At 40.6% G+C, this 21,774-nt stretch overlaps 1 protein-coding gene across 2 annotated transcripts in view; it reads right to left on the bottom strand.

Moving 5' to 3' along the window:
* FHL1 (four and a half LIM domains 1) overlaps positions 1 to 21,774 on the bottom strand; it is a 58,343-nt gene that overhangs the window by 29,286 nt on the left and 7,283 nt on the right. For both annotated transcript variants that reach the window (XM_017659075.3, XM_037016884.2), the window contains exon 2: positions 6,871 to 6,941. The gene's annotated coding sequence lies outside the window, so the exon portion shown is untranslated. The remainder of the gene's footprint in view (positions 1 to 6,870; positions 6,942 to 21,774) is intronic.

Below are 21,774 nucleotides of genomic sequence, written 5' to 3'. Positions count from 1 at the left end.
GATGAAAGGACTTGCAAATAGAGAAATTATCCATGAGTAAACTAACATGGTATACATTAGACTTAAATAAAGCATTCTGATTTGATTTTGGGTAAGTTATTAAATTTTCCCAAACCAGGAGTATCCTGGTAAGTCTCAAAGCATCATAGAAGAGAGAATTAAAACTGTTAAAAGGCCATTTGAACCAGGTGAAGTCCAAAATGGTTTGATTCTAGCTATCTTAGAGGTCAGGTACCCATGCCTTCACTTCACATCAACTGGGTATAGACAGAACAGTAGATCTGAATTCCAATGTCCAAATCTGACTTCATCCATGGGAATCCTAGTCAAACCCAACCGAAATGGCATAGTTTAATGCACTTGAACTCTTAATTTCTGAACATTTACAGGCATGCAAATTTATTATCCTATAATGGGTAAGAGAAATATTTTTTTAAAAATTATGATATCCAATCAATGTTCCCATTGATTTAATATTCTTACAAAAGGTCTCTAAGTTCTTACTGACAGTTCACTCACATTAACTAAACAACATGTTACTGAAAAGAAAATCATCTCCTGGAGTTACTAGTAATGTTGTGTGTGTGTGTGTATCTAAGAGTTTCAGCTTTCCCTGCAAGTGCTATATGAACTCTGATCGAAGATGGCTTATGAATTAAAGACTCTGAAGATTTCACTTTTCAAGAGTCCAGTTAGGACCCTTTCTCTAAGCAAGGCAGTATTCTCTCCTAAAGTGAAAATGAATTCCTTCTGTATCAGAGGCTGGGAAAGTTAGGAGATGTACATGAGGTCAAAATTAAGTCCGTTAAATCCCAGCCCCAGATTTAGTCACCATAGAGACAGGGGAGATAAATAAACCAGTAACCTTAACAAATGTGCTGCACCTTTGCCAGACATATCTCTGACTTACCATTATTTTTACTTAAGTATCTTTCAGTCCAAACATAACTGACGATGAAGACCATAAAACCAAACAGAACGAGGCCCAAAAGAAATAGGAATGCTCATGCAGGCAAAGGGCAGGCAGAGAGTCAAGAACTACCCCTCTGAGCAATGTGCTCTCTGTTCCCCTTGAAAAACGATTGCAACATGAAGCTCCAGAGGCAATGACATATGGGGAAAATATGCGGTGCTAAAGCCAGAGGAAACCATGTCAAAAAAGACAAACAGACATGAAGTGACTGACCTAATTAAAGGCCAAAAGTATACTGATGGCAGGAAAACAAGTCTATCTCAAACAGGGAAAACAACTGGAGGAGAGGGGACAGGGTAAGAAGGCTTATGACAGTAAAGTGACTTTTGCTTGCTTATCTAAATGAAACCAGAAGATGAATTTGGCATTGCACTGGAATTACAGCTCCATTAAAGCTCCACTGAAGTGTATACTGGACATTTAGACATGAAGATTCATTCCCTCACACTGCTGCACATTAATGATAAGCTCTGAGACAAATATTTATACTTTGTCATGTGGGACACCAGGATGCCTCTCTGCCAACCACAGAAAACAGAAAAAGAAAGAAAATGGGAGCTCGGGATGATGGGCAAAGCAGCAAGTAGGAATTCTATCACTGGAACTCCATGTTCAGGCTCTGGGCACGAGTCCTCACGTGGCTTAGTTACTTATTAAACACCTACTGTGTGATCAGTGGGAGTATCGCTGCTTGCAAAGGGAGTTAATTTAAGAAGGTAAAAGCTGAAGATTCTCAGCTGCTAAGTGAGCACATAGTTATGGCAAAATGTACAAATGATAGGACAATAACATGAGTAAAACCTCAAAGTGTTACTTACATGTGTCCTTGTGCCTTCTAGTTCTTGTCCATACGTACGTATCACTTTACAAGGCTATACCCACAGCACATACACAATTTTGCATCCTGCATTTTTTAGTAAGGCTGTATTACACAAAGTCTCTCATATTGCTCTGCAAGCATCAAAATTGTAATTTTGAACAGATTCATGGAATTCCACTGCATAGATGTATCATATTTAACCAGTAATATTTTTTGAATAAATGAACCATTTCTCTAATGTTGGACATTTAAATTCTTTCTAGTTCGTGTCCTTACAAAAAACACTGTGAGGAATACCTGTAACATAGAGCCTTTTTCTTCTTCTCGTAGAACAATTTGTTTCTTAGAATACGTTTCCCAAAATGGGATTGCTGGATCAAGGGGTATTATGAATCTTTGTGACTTTTGCCAGATATTGCCAAATAATGTTCCAAAGACTTTTTACCAACTTACAGTGTGCTACCAGCAATAAGTAAGAGTTTATCAGTTTTAAGGTAGCCATATTAGCATCAGGTTTCCCTTTTGTTTTTGTTGATTTAATAAATGCAAAATGTACCTTGTGGCTGTTTGAATATGCTTGTCTTTGCACTCCAGAGGGGACTGAACACTTTCCCATGCCTTTATTTACTCTGTGATACAACATGAACATCTTTTCCCTAACTACTGGAGAATGCATTGAGCTAAAAGTTATGGAGCAACTACCATATGCCGGGCCTGTGCCAGGCCTTACAATTTATATGAGCTCTGTGACTGTATGGAAATGAATTACCTTGTAAAATTCACCACAAACGTTTCCTGAAGTGTTTTCCTTTTCACTATTTTATCCAGCTTTACTGAGGTATAACTAACAAAAATTGCATACCTTTCAGGTATGCAATGTGATGATTTGACATATACACACACCGTGAAATGATTAGCATAAGAAGTCAATTAACACATCCATCACCTCAGGGTTTCCATTTTTCGTAAGTGTGGTGAGAACACTTAAGGTCTACTTTCTTAGCAAATCTTTGTATGTTTGAATATGCTGATCTCTTCCTTCCTGATATCTTCTATCATTTTATAGCTTACAAGGTTATCACATATCCAGGGATTGATAATGATCTTATTCTCTGTGTGAGTTTTTTTAAAATAAGTTTTCTAAGAGTCTCATAAATATATTCTCCTTTAATTATAAGATTAAAAACTCTAATCCCTACTTCATGATACTTGAACTTGAACATATCTAGCTTTTTTTACTAGAAGCACTTAATTTAAAACAAGTTTTAAAATAAAAGTTAAATCTTTTACATGGGCTATGTTGCATAGAAAATAATTGATTTTTATCAACTTTACTTCAATAAAAATGAATACATAAAAACAATTGATTTTTTTTAACTCACCCTGTTGCAACCAGAAGTGAACTCAGATTTATTTATGAAGATTCAATCCAAAATAGCCTGACTAAGATCTCTTTTTTAGGCCAAAGGAAAAGATATTTGGAACCATCACTGCCTGACTGCTTTTTTTTAAAATTGTTTTAGGACAGAGACTCCTTGCTACTCAGAGGGCTGAGTCCTCAGACCAGCAGTGGTACAACCTGGTGCTTGTTGGAATTGCAGAATCTCAGGCCCCAACCCAGACCTGCTGCATCAGAATCTACATGGTCAAGTTTGAGACACACTGGAGTAGACCACAGGAATCCCCCAAACTCTGCTGATGCTCCTTCTCTTAATCAGGCAACATCAGAAGGTATCCCTCTCCTCACAGGGACCCTCAACCCCTTGAACACCCCCCGACACACACCTTATAATGAACACCAGCTAACATCCCACATCTGAAAATGAACAAGCTGGTGCTTTAAGAGAAAGGATGGCTCTAAGTTTGCAGTCTCCATTTCATCTAGATCTGGGGCTGCAAACTCACATGCCTGTAAGAGCCAAATGGGTTTTATAAATGACTAATAAAACATTCAGATAATGGCAACCGATCCTTGTCTTTAGCTAATGTCAAGGAGAAAGAGCGTGGTAGAGACTGGCAAATTTCAGAGTTCATGTTCTATCTAAAGGATACAGCAGCTATTTGGCTCCAGCCTGGTGGTGCCCTGACAGGAATGCAGGCAGGCTCAATGTTGCCAGATCTGATATTTCAAGAGAAGATGAAAATCTGGATGTTTTTCAAAAAATGTGAAATCTCCTAATTTGTAAAAGCTGGCAACTCACTTGAAATTTTAAAAGAACACCTCTGTGTGCCAGATCCAGCCCACCAGTCTGAGACCTTGGCTCTAGGCCAATGATTTCCAAACTCTTTAAGCTTGTGTAACCCATCTGTGCTGATTTTCATGCTTACTGGTAGTACACTGAGAGGTCACATCAATATAAATGGTACAAATCAAATCACTATGACTACTGTATTTAAAAATGTTGTGTTTCGTGAATACTAACAATCGCCAAATCAATAATGAAAGTGACCATATGTCAATGACAAAAACATTTCCTAGATCTGAAATACATTTCATTAATTAACAAAATTGTCACTACTACAGAAACAAATACATAGACCACCCCCAGCTCATGTATGCATCAAGAATTACATTGTGTTCTACTTTTGGTTCCAAATAATTCCATAACTAGAAGGTGGCCAAATGGACTAATTTCAAGTTATTGAAATATAAAGTTTACCTGCGCTCAGTACTCTATGAAACATAAAGTGGAACACATTATCATTAAAAAACACAAAATATCCTCATGTGGAAACTGCAAAGTCCATTTTCCTAAACTGTTCAATTACTCTAAGCAAACTTTTAAAAAACAGAGTGTGACATACCCAGTTTACGTTTGTTTTCGTTTTGGGGGCATTTGGGTACCAGGTGTAGCTGCATCCCCAGTGATTATCACACAGTTTATTATTTGCACATGCTTATAGCAAGGTGGCATAAATCACAGGCTCAAAGAGGAGACTGAAGACAGTGACTCTGAATTGTACTCCCGAACCCATCCGTACTGGTCTACTCAATATTGGGCAATTAAAATAAAAAAGGAAAATCAACTTTCAGTTTCCTCATCTGCATAGGGGAAAAGGATCTAGAGATGTCCTACACTTGACGAATATCAGACCAAAGGTATCATTCTTTTTGTTTTGTTCACTCCTACATCTTTGGCATAGCACACAGTAGGCCCAAATGAATGAATGAGTGAATAAAAGAAAGGAAGAAAGGTTACAAGACACAACTGCATTGTGACTGTTGAACTGTTCAACGTCAGTCCTATACATTTCTGTCACCATGAGCCAGAATTTAACAGATTCTATTTAATTAACTCACCCAAGAAACTCAGTGCTCTGAAAGAAAACCCAAAGATGCTAAGTTTTGGTCAAATTAAAGATGTCATTAGGGTCATTTTAATATCTCAAAACTTCTACAAATATGTATCCGAAAAACTTCAAGTGAAATGTTCCATTTAAAAAACATAGTTGTGTCCACAGTTTCCATCACAGGTGTCTACTGATGGAGTTCATCAGAGTTGCACGTTGCTGTGGGATCACTAAGGGCCAGTGCAAGTTTCACCTAGCCAGTACTTCCCACTGAGTTGATGGGGGAGAATGGTTTCCCCTTCTGTGCATCTCCTTGAACAGTCTAGTCTCTGTTCCTTTGGGAAAATAAAAGAGCTGGGAAAGAGCACAGAGCTAACTTATCTGCTATTTGGACGGAGACTGTCCTTTCCTACAAGGAGAGACTGTGCTTTTCCTCAGAGGGTGACAGAGTCACAGCCTCCCACTTGAGCCAAAGAGCAGGTTGGCCTCGGTGTTCTCTACTGGGGGCAGATGTAAGTTTTTATTGGAAGACAGGTTTCTATCACTGGAGACAAACTTTGAAAGCAACCATTTCAGTTAAAGGCTGTAGATGGTGGCTATGCCAAGGCTTAGACCTGAAGATGGGGTTGCCCACCTCTGGCAGCTGAGAAAAACCACTGAAGTGTTTGCCGTAGGGCCCGCTGAATGCCCTAGGCCCTGGGAAGGACCTGACCACACTATCATAACTGATGAAACTGACAACGTTCAGATTAAACACTTCTAAACATCTGTCCGACTTTTTTTCTAAGTGTAATATATTTAGGTATTTGAGAATGTATTTTCTAAAATCTGTGAAGAATTCTGCCGCAAGCAGATGTAACAAAGGCAACTATCGCCCCCTAGTGAGCATCTACCCTAACTGAAGTAAAAGGACCTAGGTTGAACAGGGGGGCGGACTATGGAGGGAAGGCAGGGTGGAGGGGAAGGCAGAAAAGCAGCAACCTTTTGATGGATAAAACTGAAAATCCTGACTGGTCTGGGGCTGGCAAATGTTATAACCTCTCTTGTTGGTGCATAGAGACAGGGGCACAGAAAGCAAGCCCGGGGGCCGTTACCCTGTGCCTGGACAAACCGTCTTCGAGATTCCCTCCTTTCGTTATTTTCAAAGGTGAATGTCCCGTCTCCCAAAGAGAGGAATGACCAACCCTGGATCATCATGGACTCTACGTAAGTCTCCGTGGCTAGGAGAAGACGACAGAGGATGTCTGTGCTGTGTATGCCGGACAAAAGGTCAATCTGGCCGCTCACACCAATGCAGCGATGCCCTGAGCTTCAGTGCTAATCATAAAAAAAACGTGCTGGCCCTGTTACTGGAGGCGCTCTTCGGCGTTCCTATCTCCAGATTTTGCAGTGGCAGCCCCACATCTTGGCTCCCTTCACCCTGAGCATAAAGACTCCTGACAGTTGATTGGGTCGGCCCAGCCTTCTCACGGCTGTCAGCGGAGCCTCCTCCCTCCATCCCCGTATTTGCTCCACACAGCTTTCCTGCTCCCTACTGTTCATGCTGTGACATGAGCAGCTCTTTATTTTCAAGCAGACTTTTAACAGTTCTGTTGTCTTGGCACATTCACTTTTCATGCCCCCAAATTAAAAGCAAATGAGAGATTTTTTTTTTTTTTTTTTGCTTGAAAAGGCATTCCCCAGAGAGCTAATATTTAGGATGCTCTTCAAACAATGTCAACCCAAACGCCACAGACTGGAAGGCTGGAGATCAGTGTAAGAATGTGTGGCAATTAGTAAAACTTACCTCACTCTGGGTATGTGGAGAATGGGATGTATTCGGCAAGGGCTGGGTACAGCTGACAACTTCCAACGTGCCTAAATTAGGAAAAAAGGAGAATCAAGAGGCAAAGTTACCCTTTTCAGAAAAAAAGCTAGAAATTCTAGAAAAAAAGCAACCCCCAAAGTCAACTTCCTTTGAAATGGCTCATGGTAACACATTCTACTTTGTATTTACAACCCTAAAAGTTTAAGGAAAAACTGCCAAGATGTTCCACAGAGTTCCCCAAATGTCTGTTTATCATACAACATATTCGCACCGGCAGTGGGTCTGGCCCCCTCATTATCAAGCTGTATTAGCTCAAACACTCAGCATTGTTAGCGGGGTGAGCTCATGGCCTATTTCAGTTTTAAATTAACGTTTGGCAATCATCCGGGTAATCAAAACAAATGACTCAGTCGTTTAGAATAGATTTATTAGTTGAGCCTTTTTTCCTCTCATTTAACATCTTTAGAGTATTTTGCCACAGGAGGGCTCAGATCCAGACAAAATGTAGAGCACAAGTCACCAGAGGAATATTTAGAGGTGTTGCCATGGAAACGGGGGCCGTGTGACCGCTAAGTTATCTCCGATCAACAGCGCGCTGGGATGCGGGCGGGTGGGCAGGCCGGGCGCGGGGGTGCGGGTGTGGCCGGCTTCACTAGGAAACAGGTGTGAGGTGTGCCCCAGGCGTTCCCGTCGCTGCGGATACAAAGCAGCGCGCCCCGCCCCCGTCACCGCCCGCCTCGCCTCCCATTATTCAGAAAGGGCTGAGTACTTGGAACACCTTGTGAAACCCTGAAACTCAAACCAAAAGCACTCTTCTATCAACTGAAACGTACGCAAGCAAAGGAAATCTGAGCAAGACAGCTACCTGAGAGGAGGGGCCCCGTCTGTTCCGTTCACTGTTCTATTCCCATGCCCAGAACAGAGCCTGGCACACAGGAGGCTCTCAAGGAGGGCCTGTCGCACAAAACAGGGCAAACAGAAACGAAGGATTGTTGCCAGGATCTAGCTCCCCACCCCTGCCCGCCCCCACCAGACAGCTGATCGTTTCCAGGCTGACCGGCACACAAGCAGCGGTTAGAGATTTGTTAAAATGTTAACATCCTGAAAAATAAATAGCTGGTCCGTTAGTTCAACAGGCTGAGGGGTTCATTTATTTAGAGATCTTAATGACAACTGTCATAGTTGAAGACAACTCTTACGAATTCCAAACGGGTGAGTCTGCTGACTCTAGAAGCAGGGTTCTGTCAGCCAGGTCAAAAACCCAGAGGAAGAGGAACCTATGCCCACAGTGAAGAGTTTAACTTTCCAAAGAGAATGTCTGACAGTAGCTGACCAACAGAACACCTTCTAGTCCTCTTCCCACCTACACTGAAGAAGACATCACACTTTTTTATTCTATCATATGAGTATGTATTATTTATTTCATGTTATATGTCTCATTTGGCCTACAGGACTTTAGTTTCTTGGTGGCAGGAACAGAAATTCCTCCCTTCTTTTCTATCTCCAGTACTTAGCATGGCATGTATATATAAAAGGCTTTACTCAGACACATCTCCCACCACCCACACCCCACTCATATGGAACTCACTGTTTCTAGAAGGTGCCACACCCTTCCACGCAGCTGCGGGGAGAATGTACCACCCACAGCTATTCACAGCATGGGTGCCTGAGTCTGACTGCCTTGGGTTCTAATACTGGCCCCACCTCATATCAGCCCTACCTCACAATGGTAACCTACCTCACAAAGAGGTCATAAGGTGACAAGAGGGCAGTGCATTTAAAGCAGCAGTGGCTCACATATAAAAGGTACTCACTGAATACTAGATAATCACTACCATATAGCAGGTGCAAACAAAATGTTACCAAACTTGGATAACGATTTCATATGTTGCCACAAACGGTAGGCACCAACTATACCCCTCCTTTAGATCCAATACAACTTACACTTCAAACCTTCATCCATCACACTGTATGTAGCCTTAATATACTATTCTGTTTTACTCGCTCTTCCAGAATTGGTTTTTCCTGGACACGGATTTGATACCCGCTGGACTCTACTTGAAAAAGTCCTGTTCTCCCCTTCAAAGGACCAGAATAGCTTCCTCCTTAAGACCCCGAACTTGCCGGTACCAGCCCTGCCTTCTCTGTCTGCTCCCCACCTCTACAGGTTCAGGCTTCGAGGGGCCCCAGGCAGAGGGAGGGAGGGCAGAGAACCTGTCTTCTAGTAACCACACCAAGGGCCTTGGCTCTCTCTTTCAGAGGCAGACCTTGCTAGCCATGTTCCCTGGCACCCTCCAGAAGGCAGGGAGGAGGGCCCAAGGGCTGAGCAGGCCAAACTCCTGCACTGGGGTCCGCCTTGGGCCCCTGCCAGAGGACTGCGGTTCCACATTCACGGTTTCATCATCAAGCACAGGCCCACCAAGAATGATGAAAATGTGCAGTGAGATTTTAACAGCACTGGTGTCTCTGTTTCACTTTACTGTCTGTGCTAGTGTGTCCCACTAAACATTTAGTTGGGGTTGGGGGGCTGAAGACACTCACGGCAGGTAGAGTTGTATATGCTTTTCAATGTGCAGTGTGTAACTGGCTGTGACCAGACATAATACAAACTGTGTTGACAATATTGCGCAAGTTAAAGAACAAAAACAGAACAGCAGCCAAACACTGGGTAAAATGTGATGACAGCAAAGTAATCCAAAATAAAACGCACACACTCTGGGGTCAGTCGTGCTTTAAAATAAATCATGTTACTCTTATCCCACCCTGACAGAATAAATAAGTGAAATTAGACAAGTCATTTATATTATTCCAGAAGAAGCCAGTAGCTATGTTCTGAACACATTTAACATACATGAGCCTTCTCCTTCAGGTTTAACAATAGTATTATGGTCACAGACACTGGTAACCCTATCACTACTGACAGCCAAGCTTAAATGATCTCCAAATCACCAATCAATTGGGCGAATTATGTGGATAAATAAAATCCAGAGACAGCAGCTGTTTGAAAGAATCTAAATCACCAGTTGAATCAATAAACATGGATGAGCCCCATAGATTCATGGTCTTCTTTAAATTCTTTGAATATGATTGTCATGGTAACCATTCCTTAATCATGTCCTTTAGAATATTCTCTCCCACCTAAGAAACCAGAGCAGTGAAACCCACATATCTTCCTAATTAGGCACACTTGTGAGGGTAACAGGCAGCTTAGACTTCTCATTTTTCCTACTTTTATTCAAATGCTGATGTAACTATGGTAGGCAGAAACATTGGCATAGGCACCACTCAAAACACATTTTAAATGTTACCATAAAACACAGTAATACAGATGAGATGGCCAGCGGCTCACTTCCTTTAACAGAAGAACTAACAAAACTGGCTCTCATTCAGCAAAATAACTTATTATTTACATATATAAATAAACTGTTCAGATGAAAGATGTCTCATTTTTTATAATTTCAACATAATCAAGATCTGCAACATAATGATATGTTTAACAATATATTAACCTAACAAATCAACAAAAACTGAAAGGATATTGCATTATAGAAATATAATAAAATTTAAATTTATGTCTGTATATTATGATTTAGTATAGAGCATATCGCCAGATATGCTCTGGAAGATCCTTTATTTATTCCACATGTTTCTACATTTATTTTATATGATATAATCATAATATTCTTCACAATTTGGAAAGAGAAAGGTTTTACCTTTAACCAGTTTCCAAAAAGATAGGTTATATTTTTTAAAAGTATCTACTTAGATATACTGCACATTTACAGTTGTGAGCAGTCTAGATTTTCCCTAGAGTTTTACAGTTAGTTCAGAAAACTAAAAAGTGCACAACTTTACCAAAGTTAGAGTGATGAGCCATTTTCAAACCTTGCATTGGAATATATGTAACCCTTTAAAATACCGAAGTTGCTTTTTGAGTTCCAAACTAGTAAATCCAAGATGTCTTTCCTTTGGATGCGGCATGACTTATAAACTAACAAAAGGTGGGAAGGTGATAAGTGCCCCCACCAAGTCCCAAATAAACACCTAGAAGCTCTTTCCATGGGCCATTTCTGGATGCAAATTTAAAGAATGTTTTGGTCATAAAGGTGAGGGAGATAAGAAACGAAAATGTATTTATTTTTTGATTGGAGTATTAAAGCTTTAAGGATACTTCTGCAACAAAAGGAAAAATACACAAGTGGGACCACATTAAACTAAAAAGCTTCTGCACAGCAAAGGATCCATCAAGACGAAAAGGCAACCTAATGAACTGGAGGAAATATTTGCATAGCATATATATGATAAGGGGCTAATAGCCAAAATATATAAAGAACTAATACAACTCAATGGTGGTAAAAACCCCACAAGGAATCTAATTAAAAAATGAGTTGGATCTGAATAGACAATTTTCCAAAGGAGACCTACAGATGGCCAACAGGTACATGAAAAGATGGTCAACATCACTAACCATCATGAAAATTCCAAATCAATACCACAATAAGGTATTACCTTACACCTGTTAGAATGGTCACCATCCAGAAGACAAGAAAAAGCAAATGTTGGTGAGGATGTGGGGAAAAGGGAATCCTTGCACACTGTTGATGGGAATTTAAATTGGTACAGCTATTATGGAAAACAGTCTGGAGCTCCTCAAAAAATGAAAAATAGAAATACCATAGTATCCAGCAATCCCACTTCTGGGTATATATCCAAAGAAAATGAAAACACTAACTCGAAAAGATATGCACTTCCATGTTCACTTTAACATTATTTACAATAGCCAAGATATGGAAGCAACCTAAGTGTCCATCAACAGATGAATGGATAAAGGAGATGTGACACATACATACAATGGAATATTATTCAGCTACAAAAAGAATGAAATCTTGCTATTTGCAACAACACGGATGGACCTTGAGGACATTATTCTAAGTGAAATAAGTCAGACACAGAAAAACAAATATCGTATGTTCTCACATGTGGCGTCTAAGAAAAAGAAAACAAGCTCATAGATAAAGAGAACAGATTGGTATTTGTCAGAGGAGGGGATAAGGAGTGGAAGAAGTGGGTGAAGGGGGTCAAAAGGTTAAAAAACAAGAACAAAAAACAAAGACTATAGCTATTTTTCTCTGTATACCATTGCCTAATTGCTGGCTAAAGAGCTTTATGACAATAAAGAAAAGTAGAAGCTGAAAAAAATAAAAGATTAAGAATACTTAAGAATAAAAGAGCTGTCAACAGAAGAGAAGAAACTAAAATCATCCGGCATTAGGAATAAATGGGAACACACACACACACACAGACACACACACACACACACACACACACACTCAAATGGTGAAATCCAGCAAGAAAAATGGAATGGCAAGTATTTGCTGAAGTCAAAAGGTAAAACCTTGAAATTGTTGTCCTTTGCCCTAATGTTCAATGGTATTTTTGTTTTGTTTTAAAAATATGGAGATTGATGTCCTTTCAGTGACTATTACAACAGCTCCCAAATAAAACAAATGATAAAATAAAAACTCACTTAATTGACTGATAGGTTTGAATTAGTCATTGCCAAGTTTACAACTTTCCCACAACTCCAAGCATTCTTTTGGTAAGAGAAACAGGACTTTTTCCCCCTGCCATGATGACCGTGGGTAGCTTTCTGGGTGACTACAATTCTGTATTTTTATATAAACTCACTGGGGAATACACACTCCCCAGATTAGAACTCCTAAATGAAAGCAATGAGGCAGAGAGGATGAGTACAGATCCATAAAACGTGACAATTCTGGTAGATGCATCTAGAGAGCACTGGCTGTCCCAGAAGTCTGAGAGGAAATCCTGAGCCAAGAACATTCTACCATTGCCCTTGCTCCCACAGCCATCACCAAACCCTGTCTACTGGTCCTGCAAAAGAGCTTGCATTCTTTCCTTATAATCTCATTTCTACAATTCTAATTTGGCCCATTATAACTTCACATCTAGACTACTTCATCAGACTTCCTAACTTTTTGGACGCACCCCTTTCTTCATACAGCTGCCAGAAGAATCTTTAAACGTACCACCTTGAATGTACCACTCACTCCCTTTCCCCAAAGCTTTCCTCCATTGTTATCCAAAGGCCAAATTTCTAGCATGAAATTCAAGACCTTCCAATCAGACTAGGACCCACTTTTTACCTTCCCTCCTACTGAACTCTGCATTTGGCTGACTCGGGTGCTTCTGAGGTTTATCACCACTGGAAAATAACAGGTGCTTTGGCTACACCATCCTCCCCTAAACCAGTGATTCTCAAATTGGCTGCATCTGGGAGCAGGTGCCCCGCCCACCAAGTGCCCCCAGATGAATCTAATATGCAGCCAAGTTTGAGAACCACTGCCCCAAATTCCTATAGCCCTATATAGTTGTCAGAGTTTAGTGGTCATCAAAATCTCCTGGGGGGGCAGAGGGGTGTTAAAACACAAAGTGCTGGGCCCCATTCCCAGTGTTTCTGATTCGGTAGGTCTAGGGTGGACCCAGAAATTTGCATTTCTAACAAGCTCCCAGGTGATGGCTGATGCTGTTGGTCCAAAGACCCCACTTTGAGAAATACTGGTCTATAGTTGTCTAGAATAATTATACAGTATGAATCTATGTGTGTGTGCATGTGTATATATATATATATATATAATAGCATTTATTACATGTATACTTCATTTGGCGAAAGATCTTGAATGCATCATCTTCTGGAATCTCTTCTAGTACTGCCTTGTACTATTGTTTAACTTTTTAACACATGGACCAACCTGCAGAATGTCTTAAGAGGTTATCTAGTCCAATTCCCTTTTTATAAACCGAGACCCCGAGAGGGGAAGTGATTTGCCCAAGGGATCAGATGGTTATTGGCAGAATTTGGGCTGGGCTTCAAAACTCCCGTTTCTCTCCTCCTTCCCCTCAGTTCAATACTCTTTCCGCTACATACTTCATGTGTCTCTAAGAGCTTCTCCAATTAGAATGGGCATTCCTTGCTTGAAGAAGTCACTTTTGTTTTTAGTATTCCCCACAGCATCCAGGTGGCCTAGCAGAGTGCCTTACACATTGAGTAAGCACTCAATAAACATTTGCTGATTTCATTTTATGGAGTACTCAGACTCACGGTTTACAAGCTGGGTTTGGCACTCCATGAACTGTTTCCTTGTGCCCTGGCAATTGGGCAGCCCTGCTCTAGTCAATTAGCCATAGAGTAAATCCTTCACGTTAGCATGCATGCTGCCGGTACCTGCAACAGGGACAAGAATAAACGCATCAAGAAAAATTAAAGGGGTTTTAAAAGAGGAAGGGAAGACAGGTTTATAAGGTGACACAATTCAGCTTCCAAGTTGTGTGTCATAAACTGTTTACAAAATACCCTAAGTTCCACTGTATACCTAACAAAGCAGCGCGGGCAGTAAAGAACTGGCAGTTGGGGAAGTCTCAAGCCCACTGCTCTGCTAGTTTAGAAACTTAGGCCGACGGTCCCCCAACACTTCTGTGCTGAGGCCTTCCTTGTTCCTTAATAGAAAATTCATAAATAACTGAATTAAGGGTAGAGAGGAGATTGAGGGGAAGGGAGACAAAGAGGAACCAAAGGGCGGCGAGAAGCTGTTGGGTGAGGAGCAGGGACAGAGGATGTTGTCACATACCTGTCCTGCATGCTGCTGCCACTACACCTCCCCAGGCCCTCCAGCTATTTCCAGCCTGATTAAGCCTGTCTATACCTGTGATGCTAATAATACATTAGGAATTTGGTCAGACTGTTACTTTTGCCATCTCCACAATGGACAGGAATTGCTGTATAATCAAGTCAGCTGCAGAACCTGGTATCAAGTATGAAGGAATCTGTGCCACCATTTGGCTCACTACTGGCACAGATTAACCTGTGATCCTGGCAACTGAACAGGAATCCCCAGCCTCAATATGGATGGTGACTCAAGGGTGAGGTTACTTCTGTCCCCTTTTTCCCCTTCCTCATTAAAATCTGCTGCTTCTAAGAAAGGTAGGACCACATGTACAGTCAGTTAGGCAAGCAGTGATATCCAGAAAAAATGTGTAACAGCAAGTATATAACAGAATCCATACATAAAAATTTCTTCTGATATACAAAGTAAAACTTATAACTAGCTCCCCCTTTATTAGTACTTTTTCAGGGCACTGTATGAAGTTTCTCACTCTGGGACTAATCACAGACCTGATGGACACCTTCCATGAACCACCACATCCCCACATCCCCAAGATACCCGTTCCCCTGAGTGAGTGCCCTCATTTATGTTCTAATCCTTGATGACTTGTCAGGGTTTTTCTCTTCTAGTGATTTTAACACCACTGCAACATTTGCTTGTCCCCCTCAGTGTCCCTCAAACCCCATGCCCCCCTCTCTGCTTACTACCAGCTACCAGAGAATGTTCTGTTTACACAGCCAATTCAAGGAAGTAACACATACTTGTAGATGCTCATAATGATCACGCAGTTCCAATATACAGAAACCAATTACAATACGACCTTAAAAAACCTAATCTTCTCACACGGATTTCCTGTGGAGCTGGCCACTCTGAGTAATTTCACATGGAGGTTCCGGTGTTAGGTCTAGGCTACTACAAGCCACAATAGCCTTTGGCCCAAAGCAGTCAAACTCTGACCTGGATATTGGCTTAAAGATCTGGCATGAGCTCATGAACTGCCACTGTTGCTAAGAACACCACAAATGCAAGGGTAAAAAAAAAGCTCAGTGGGTTATAGGGCAGGGAATTCATCAAGTCTGGGGCTCTACTCCATTGCAAAGATGGCATGAGGCTCCAGTAGTGGCAGAGAAAGGCGGTTGCGCCATGATGCCCACATCGACCTGTCCAGTAACTATTGTGCAGCCAGATGGTGGTTAGCAAGACTGGCCACTCGCTTGGAAGCACACACTTCAAATTTTCAGGGGCCCATGACAGAAGTTACGTCACTCAAGCAGAGGCACTTCTTTCACTATACTAGTACTTAAAAACAAACACTACTTTCAGCTACAAGTGGATAATAAAAAGCACCTGACAGATTCTTTGGCTTTCTGAATTCCAAAGGTATGAAGGTTTTTTTTTTAAATGAGTAGATTTCTTTTTAGCAGTTTTAGGTTTACAGAAAAATTGAGTGGAAAGTACAGTTTCTATAAACCACAATACCTTCTCCCAGCTTCCTCTATGAACGTCTTGCCTTGCTGCCATACATGCGTTACAATGGATGGACCAGTATTATTAGTTACTAAAGTCCATAGTTTCCATTAGGGCTCACTCTGTGCTGTGCATTCACTCTATGGATTTTGACAAATGTTGAAAGGTTTTTTTCCTTTACTGTACATTCTGAGAAGCAATAAATCTCCTTACCTGCAGACAATTTTAGTGGCTTTAGTTTTGTAAAAGGAAGCTTCATAGGAATATTGTAACACAGATCCCTCACTTCTTTATGATGATTCATGGTTTCAAAGCCCATCTATAACATAACCCTGAAAACACAGTCAACTTTGATTTACTGAAAACCAACTGTTCACGACTCGCAAACTTCTAGCATGGCTCCAAACTTGAAAGGAGCCTCAAGAAATTGGATCACACCAAAAAAAAGTAAGAAAAACAGCCTCCAAGATAATATCTGACATGTTGGAATGAGTCCTTCTGCTGACACCTTGGTCTGGAGATGTTTATAAAAACAGCTTTGTCATGGGAAAGTGGAGCAGCAGAAGAGGAGCATCAGGAGACAGAAAAGATGGGGAGGCAGAAAATTGGGGAAGGAGACACAAGGGCAGAAACAGTTGAAATCGGCAGTGGCAGATGGAGACCAGATGCAGCACAGAGTGAGAGCCTTAAACTGCTGAAACATTCATTCAATTGAACCTATCATCAGGAAAGTAACAGCACATTAAAAGCTTGCTTTGCACGACAATATGCAAAGATGGTACACCTTCCATCCACAGAAAACTCCCTCTGAAACCCATGAGAAATCTTGTGGAAGGCTCAAGGGATAGGGTTTTTCCTGTAGAATAATTATATGCATACACTGTATACTAGCTAGACATATAGGTGTATAGAGATGTAAATATCTATTCTCCTTTTATTTTTACTTTGTGAATAAGTGAAGCAAAATTCAAATTATTTTATTTGTCCTATTCTTGGGGGATTTGACGTGTCACTGTAACCACTTCAGAAGAACATACACCTGCTTTTCCATTTTATCAGAATTGTTTCTCTGTTGGCTGTCACTTTCCTTTGGTCCAAACATGTAGTACGACTATGAAATAAGGATGTTGTAGTTCACTTGCAGGGAAAATTCTTAAGTAGTTATCTTTAGGTAATCAGGAAAACGGTCTAGGAAATCAAGCCTGGAACCTCCCTGTAATACTATTTTATTTTGAACACTTGAACACAGAGAAGAAAATTGTGTTTTGGATACAAATCTGGTCTTGGGATATAGAGAAGGAACCACAAATTCTCAAATCTAAGCTTACAAAGTGGTTCTCGCATAAAGGCAGATCACTGGTTGCCTGGGGACGGGGGCAGAGTAAGAATGTACTGCAAAAAAGAGTATGATGCAACTTTTGGGAGAGCGACAAAAATATTCTACTTCCTGACTGTTGCAGTGGTTGCACGGCTGTGCTGTACACATCCGCCGAAACTCATCAAATTGAATGCCGTAAGTGGATGCGGTTGGCTGTATGTAAACGATACTCAATAAAGTGGATATTCAATTTTATTGACAATCATTCCATAATGTATATCGTGGACCCTTTAAATATATACAATCATATTTGTTAGTTATTTCTTCATAACGTGGGGGGGGGGGAGTTGACATTCAATAATGGCTCTCAGCCAGGCTGACTGCTTTACCTATACATGCAAGTGTAAACTCTCACCTCCTTCATCTGGCTGCGAGGTGTCTCCTTACCTTGGGTAGATGTACTCACTATATTGGAAAGTCCCTTCTCAGTTCTTCCCTTAAAACAGGCAGAGCTTCTTGTGGCCTAGAAGGGAAGGGTCTAGGATTTGAAAATTTGAATTGACCCTGGCATCTGGAGATGCAGAATCTTAACAAGGAACATAAAGTGTCTCCTTAGCTTCCAGAAGCTATCTGGATGAGGACTTTACCATTGAAAGCATCTGAAACTACAATTATTTACATTGTGTTTCTTAAAAAGTGTTGGCAAACAAAATTTTGTTAATATCAATATCTAAATCTACTACTATGGCTTACTGATAGAAATATTTTTGGACTTTATAATTTGTGTGTATGCGTGTGTGTGTGTGTGTGTGTGTGTGTGTGTGTCTGTGTTTCTAGGAAGCCTGGAGAGACACCTATTACTCCAATTCACCTGACCACGTGAAAGTGCAGATAACTGACTATGTATACAGGCAGACAAGTAACCAGCTTCACAAACAAGAATGGTGTGTAAAACTAAAGCTGGCAGTGATTTGCTGAAAAACCAGTCTTTTATGTTTTCCTAATCTCACACTTTAAATTTGACAGGAGTCAAGATGCCTCACTCCATACTCTAAAACTGGAACTGAATGACAAGACTTCTGAATTAATTGAGGATAAAAATTTAGTTTCGCATGTTTTTATGTTTAGTTTTTGAGTTGCCTAAAGTATAATTTCAGTTGGGGCTCAGTTCCAGCTCTTTTATTATAAACTGTAGGGAACATGATTTTTTTTCCTACTAAAAGCACAATCATTTTGCCTTAGGATTTCAATGATTTGTATAGAAAGAGTTTTCCTGTGGCAACCTAAAACCAAAATGAACCCAACCTGATGCTTGATATTGTTTTGAAATTGTTTTACCATAAAATTCTTACATGGGAATATGTAACTCTGGCAGAGAATTTCAACATAGTTGCATAAAGTGTGTTTCATATTACAACTTGTTCTCGACTTGACTTCATTGAAATTAATAAAAGGACTCTTCCAGAAAAAAAAAAAAAAATTTAGTTTCGTACCATCCTCATCAAAGCACCTTGATGACAAAAACTATGTGTTCCCAGCTGGTGTCACCTGATGCAGAAATGTCAGTGGCAGAATAGAACGAACCAAAATACGTACAGGCTGCATATACATGTAAACCTCTGAACACAGACTCTTCTCTGCAGCCAGGGCCTCAGAAACTGCTAAAGCTACGTGCAACAATGAAGATGGATACTCAGTGTCAAGGGCTTACTATATGAACAAGTGAGAAAATTGTAACCCTGCCTAGAGGTGTGTTCTTAAGCAGTTTTTGCTCCTGTTCTTCATTATTGCCTGCTAATGACTGTATGCACTGTCACTGAGCCACCAGCTTGTCCCAGCTTCCTGCAGAACACTGGATTTCTCTTCTGAAAAGTGGTTTGTCTCTGTATTGAAACCAATGAGATTTGCTTATACTTCATTTTTGAACTGCTATAGGTCTAAAATACATAGAAGATATAATGTGTACTGCTTTTTTTAAACGTAGTGAAACCTGGAAAAAGAAAAGAATGACTAAAGTAAGTCTTTGTTGTCAGCACTTCACTGCTTGTAGAATCTATGTTCTATTTACCCACATAAAAACACTCTGGATCTTATATATATGCCAAGACATAAAATGTTCCATAGACATTCTAATCCCAAGAATTTGTACTATCCGCAAGGTTTTATATTTGCTTTTCAATACTAAGCTATTCTCACCCCACAACTGCTCTGGAGAGCAGCTTCCCTGCCCGTCTTAGGCAGGCGAATGGATCTGGCCCAGTGCAGGTTGGGGGAACTCTAATAACCAGGAAGTGGGGTGAGGGGAGCTGTGGGGGCAGATGGACATAACCACATGGATACACCAAGAGCCCCAAAAAAGCAAAGTGGGCAGAGCCAGTTGGGCCACAAAGAGTCACCCTGAAAGGGAAATACACACACAGGCAAAGGAGACCTAATAGTGCCTGATTCAAACAGGGTGTGTGTGTGTGTGTGTGTGTGTGTTGACACCACGATCTGTGTGTGTGTGTGTTGACACCACGATCTGTGTGTGTGTGTGTGTGTGTGTGTTGACACCACAATACTGCCAGCATTTACTACAATTTGTTAACTTCCTACCTAAATTTGGTGTGTGTGTGTGTGTGTGTGTGTGTGCGTGTGTTGACACCACAATACTGCCAGCATTTACTACAATTTGTTAACTTCCTACCTAAATTTGGTGTGTGTGTGTGTGTGTGTGTGTGTGTGTGTGTGTGTTGACACCATGATACTGACAGCATTTACTACAATTTGTTAACTTCCTACCTAAATTTGGAAGCAGATGCAAGCTTTGAAATTTCTTTTCCACAATTTTAACAGGTATCTCACCTTATAATGGAAAAAAAAAACACTTTCACGCAGCAACAGCTCTAACTGTGGTCTTGCAGGCTATCATATGTAAAGACTCATTAAGTGGTTTTTCATTTCTGTGACTACTGGCACATTCTATACGCTCTGGTCCCTGGGACTTGCTCCATAGCCCAGGGGAAATCAAACTGAGCGCCAGATGCATGAAGGAGGTCCCCAAACACTAATGTTCAATTTCAACAAAGCAAGTAAGATGAAAAATTCCGGTACTGCTCACAACTGTTTTGATCATTTTCTGAAATTAGGAAATACTTGGCTTTTTTGAAATCCTTTAGTACATACTTCCACCATAAAAGCTTGTTCTTTTGAGGGACAGGCCAGCAAAAAGTTCTTGACTGTGAAGAGTTTTTAAGTACAAAATAAGAACTTACCTATGTATGTAGGACTTACAGCTTCTAACTGGAACTTTGACATCAACACATTATGACCTTGAATCAGGTGCTTGACCTCTCAGAGCCTCAGTTTCCTCAACTGAAAAATGAAGGGGGATGGGTACTGCCACCCCTTCTAGCACTGAAATTCTATTACTCACGTTGAAGGAGGAGAAATTTTTAGGAGCTTACACACATGAGGAAGCTACAGGAGTTAGTCTGCTAACTCCCTGGCACTGTTCCCATTTCATTCTTTATGGCCATGACTTCTATCTTAGAGATGCAACAATTATTCAGAAAATCTCTTGATAAAGTAAAAAAAAAAAAGACTATTACTTATAAATTGGAGATTTTTACAATGGACTTGGGTCTACCAATTTAAAAAAATCACTGCATTTTAAAAAGAAATACAAAACACTGTCATTAATTTCCGGGCAGTGGATTATAACTGATTTTTATTTTCCTCTTTAGGCTTTTCTGTATTTTCTCAATTTCCCTACAACAAAAAGGTACTACGCTTTGACCCAGGAATTCCACTTCTAGGAATTTACCCTAAGAATACACCAGCCCAGTTTGAAAAAGACAGATGCACCCTTATGTTTATCTCAGCACTATTTACAATAGCCAAGAAATGGAAGCAACCTAAGTGTCCATCAGTAGATGGATGGATAAAGAAGATGTGGTACATATACACAATGGAATATTATTAAGCCATAAGAAGAAAACAAATCCTACCATTTGCAACAACATGGATGGGGCTAGAGGGTATTATGCTCAGTGAAATAAGCCAGGCAGAGAAAGACAAGTACCAAATGATTTCACTCATCTGTGGAGTATAAGAACAAAGAAAAACTGAAGGAACAAAACAGCAGCAGAACCACAGAATCCAAGAATGGACTAACAGTTACCAAAGGGAAAGGGACTGGTGAGGATGGGTGGGAAGGGAGGGATAAGGGCGGGGGGGGGGGGGCCGCACCGGGAGAGCTGTGCAACACAGAGAAGACAAGTAGTGATTCTATAGCTTCTTACTACAGTGATGGACAGTGACTGTAATGGGGTTTGTGGGGGGGACTTGGTGAAGTGGGGAGCCTAGTAAAAAAATAATAAAAATAAAAATAAAACCCATTACAAAGAACTAGGAGCTTCATATAAGCTCCTG

Source organism: Manis javanica, chromosome X (genome assembly GCF_040802235.1).
Source record: "Manis javanica isolate MJ-LG chromosome X, MJ_LKY, whole genome shotgun sequence".
NCBI classification, from domain to species: domain Eukaryota; kingdom Metazoa; phylum Chordata; class Mammalia; order Pholidota; family Manidae; genus Manis; species Manis javanica.
Note: the sequence above shows the minus strand (reverse complement) of the source record. Positions and strands in the feature narration are given on the sequence as shown.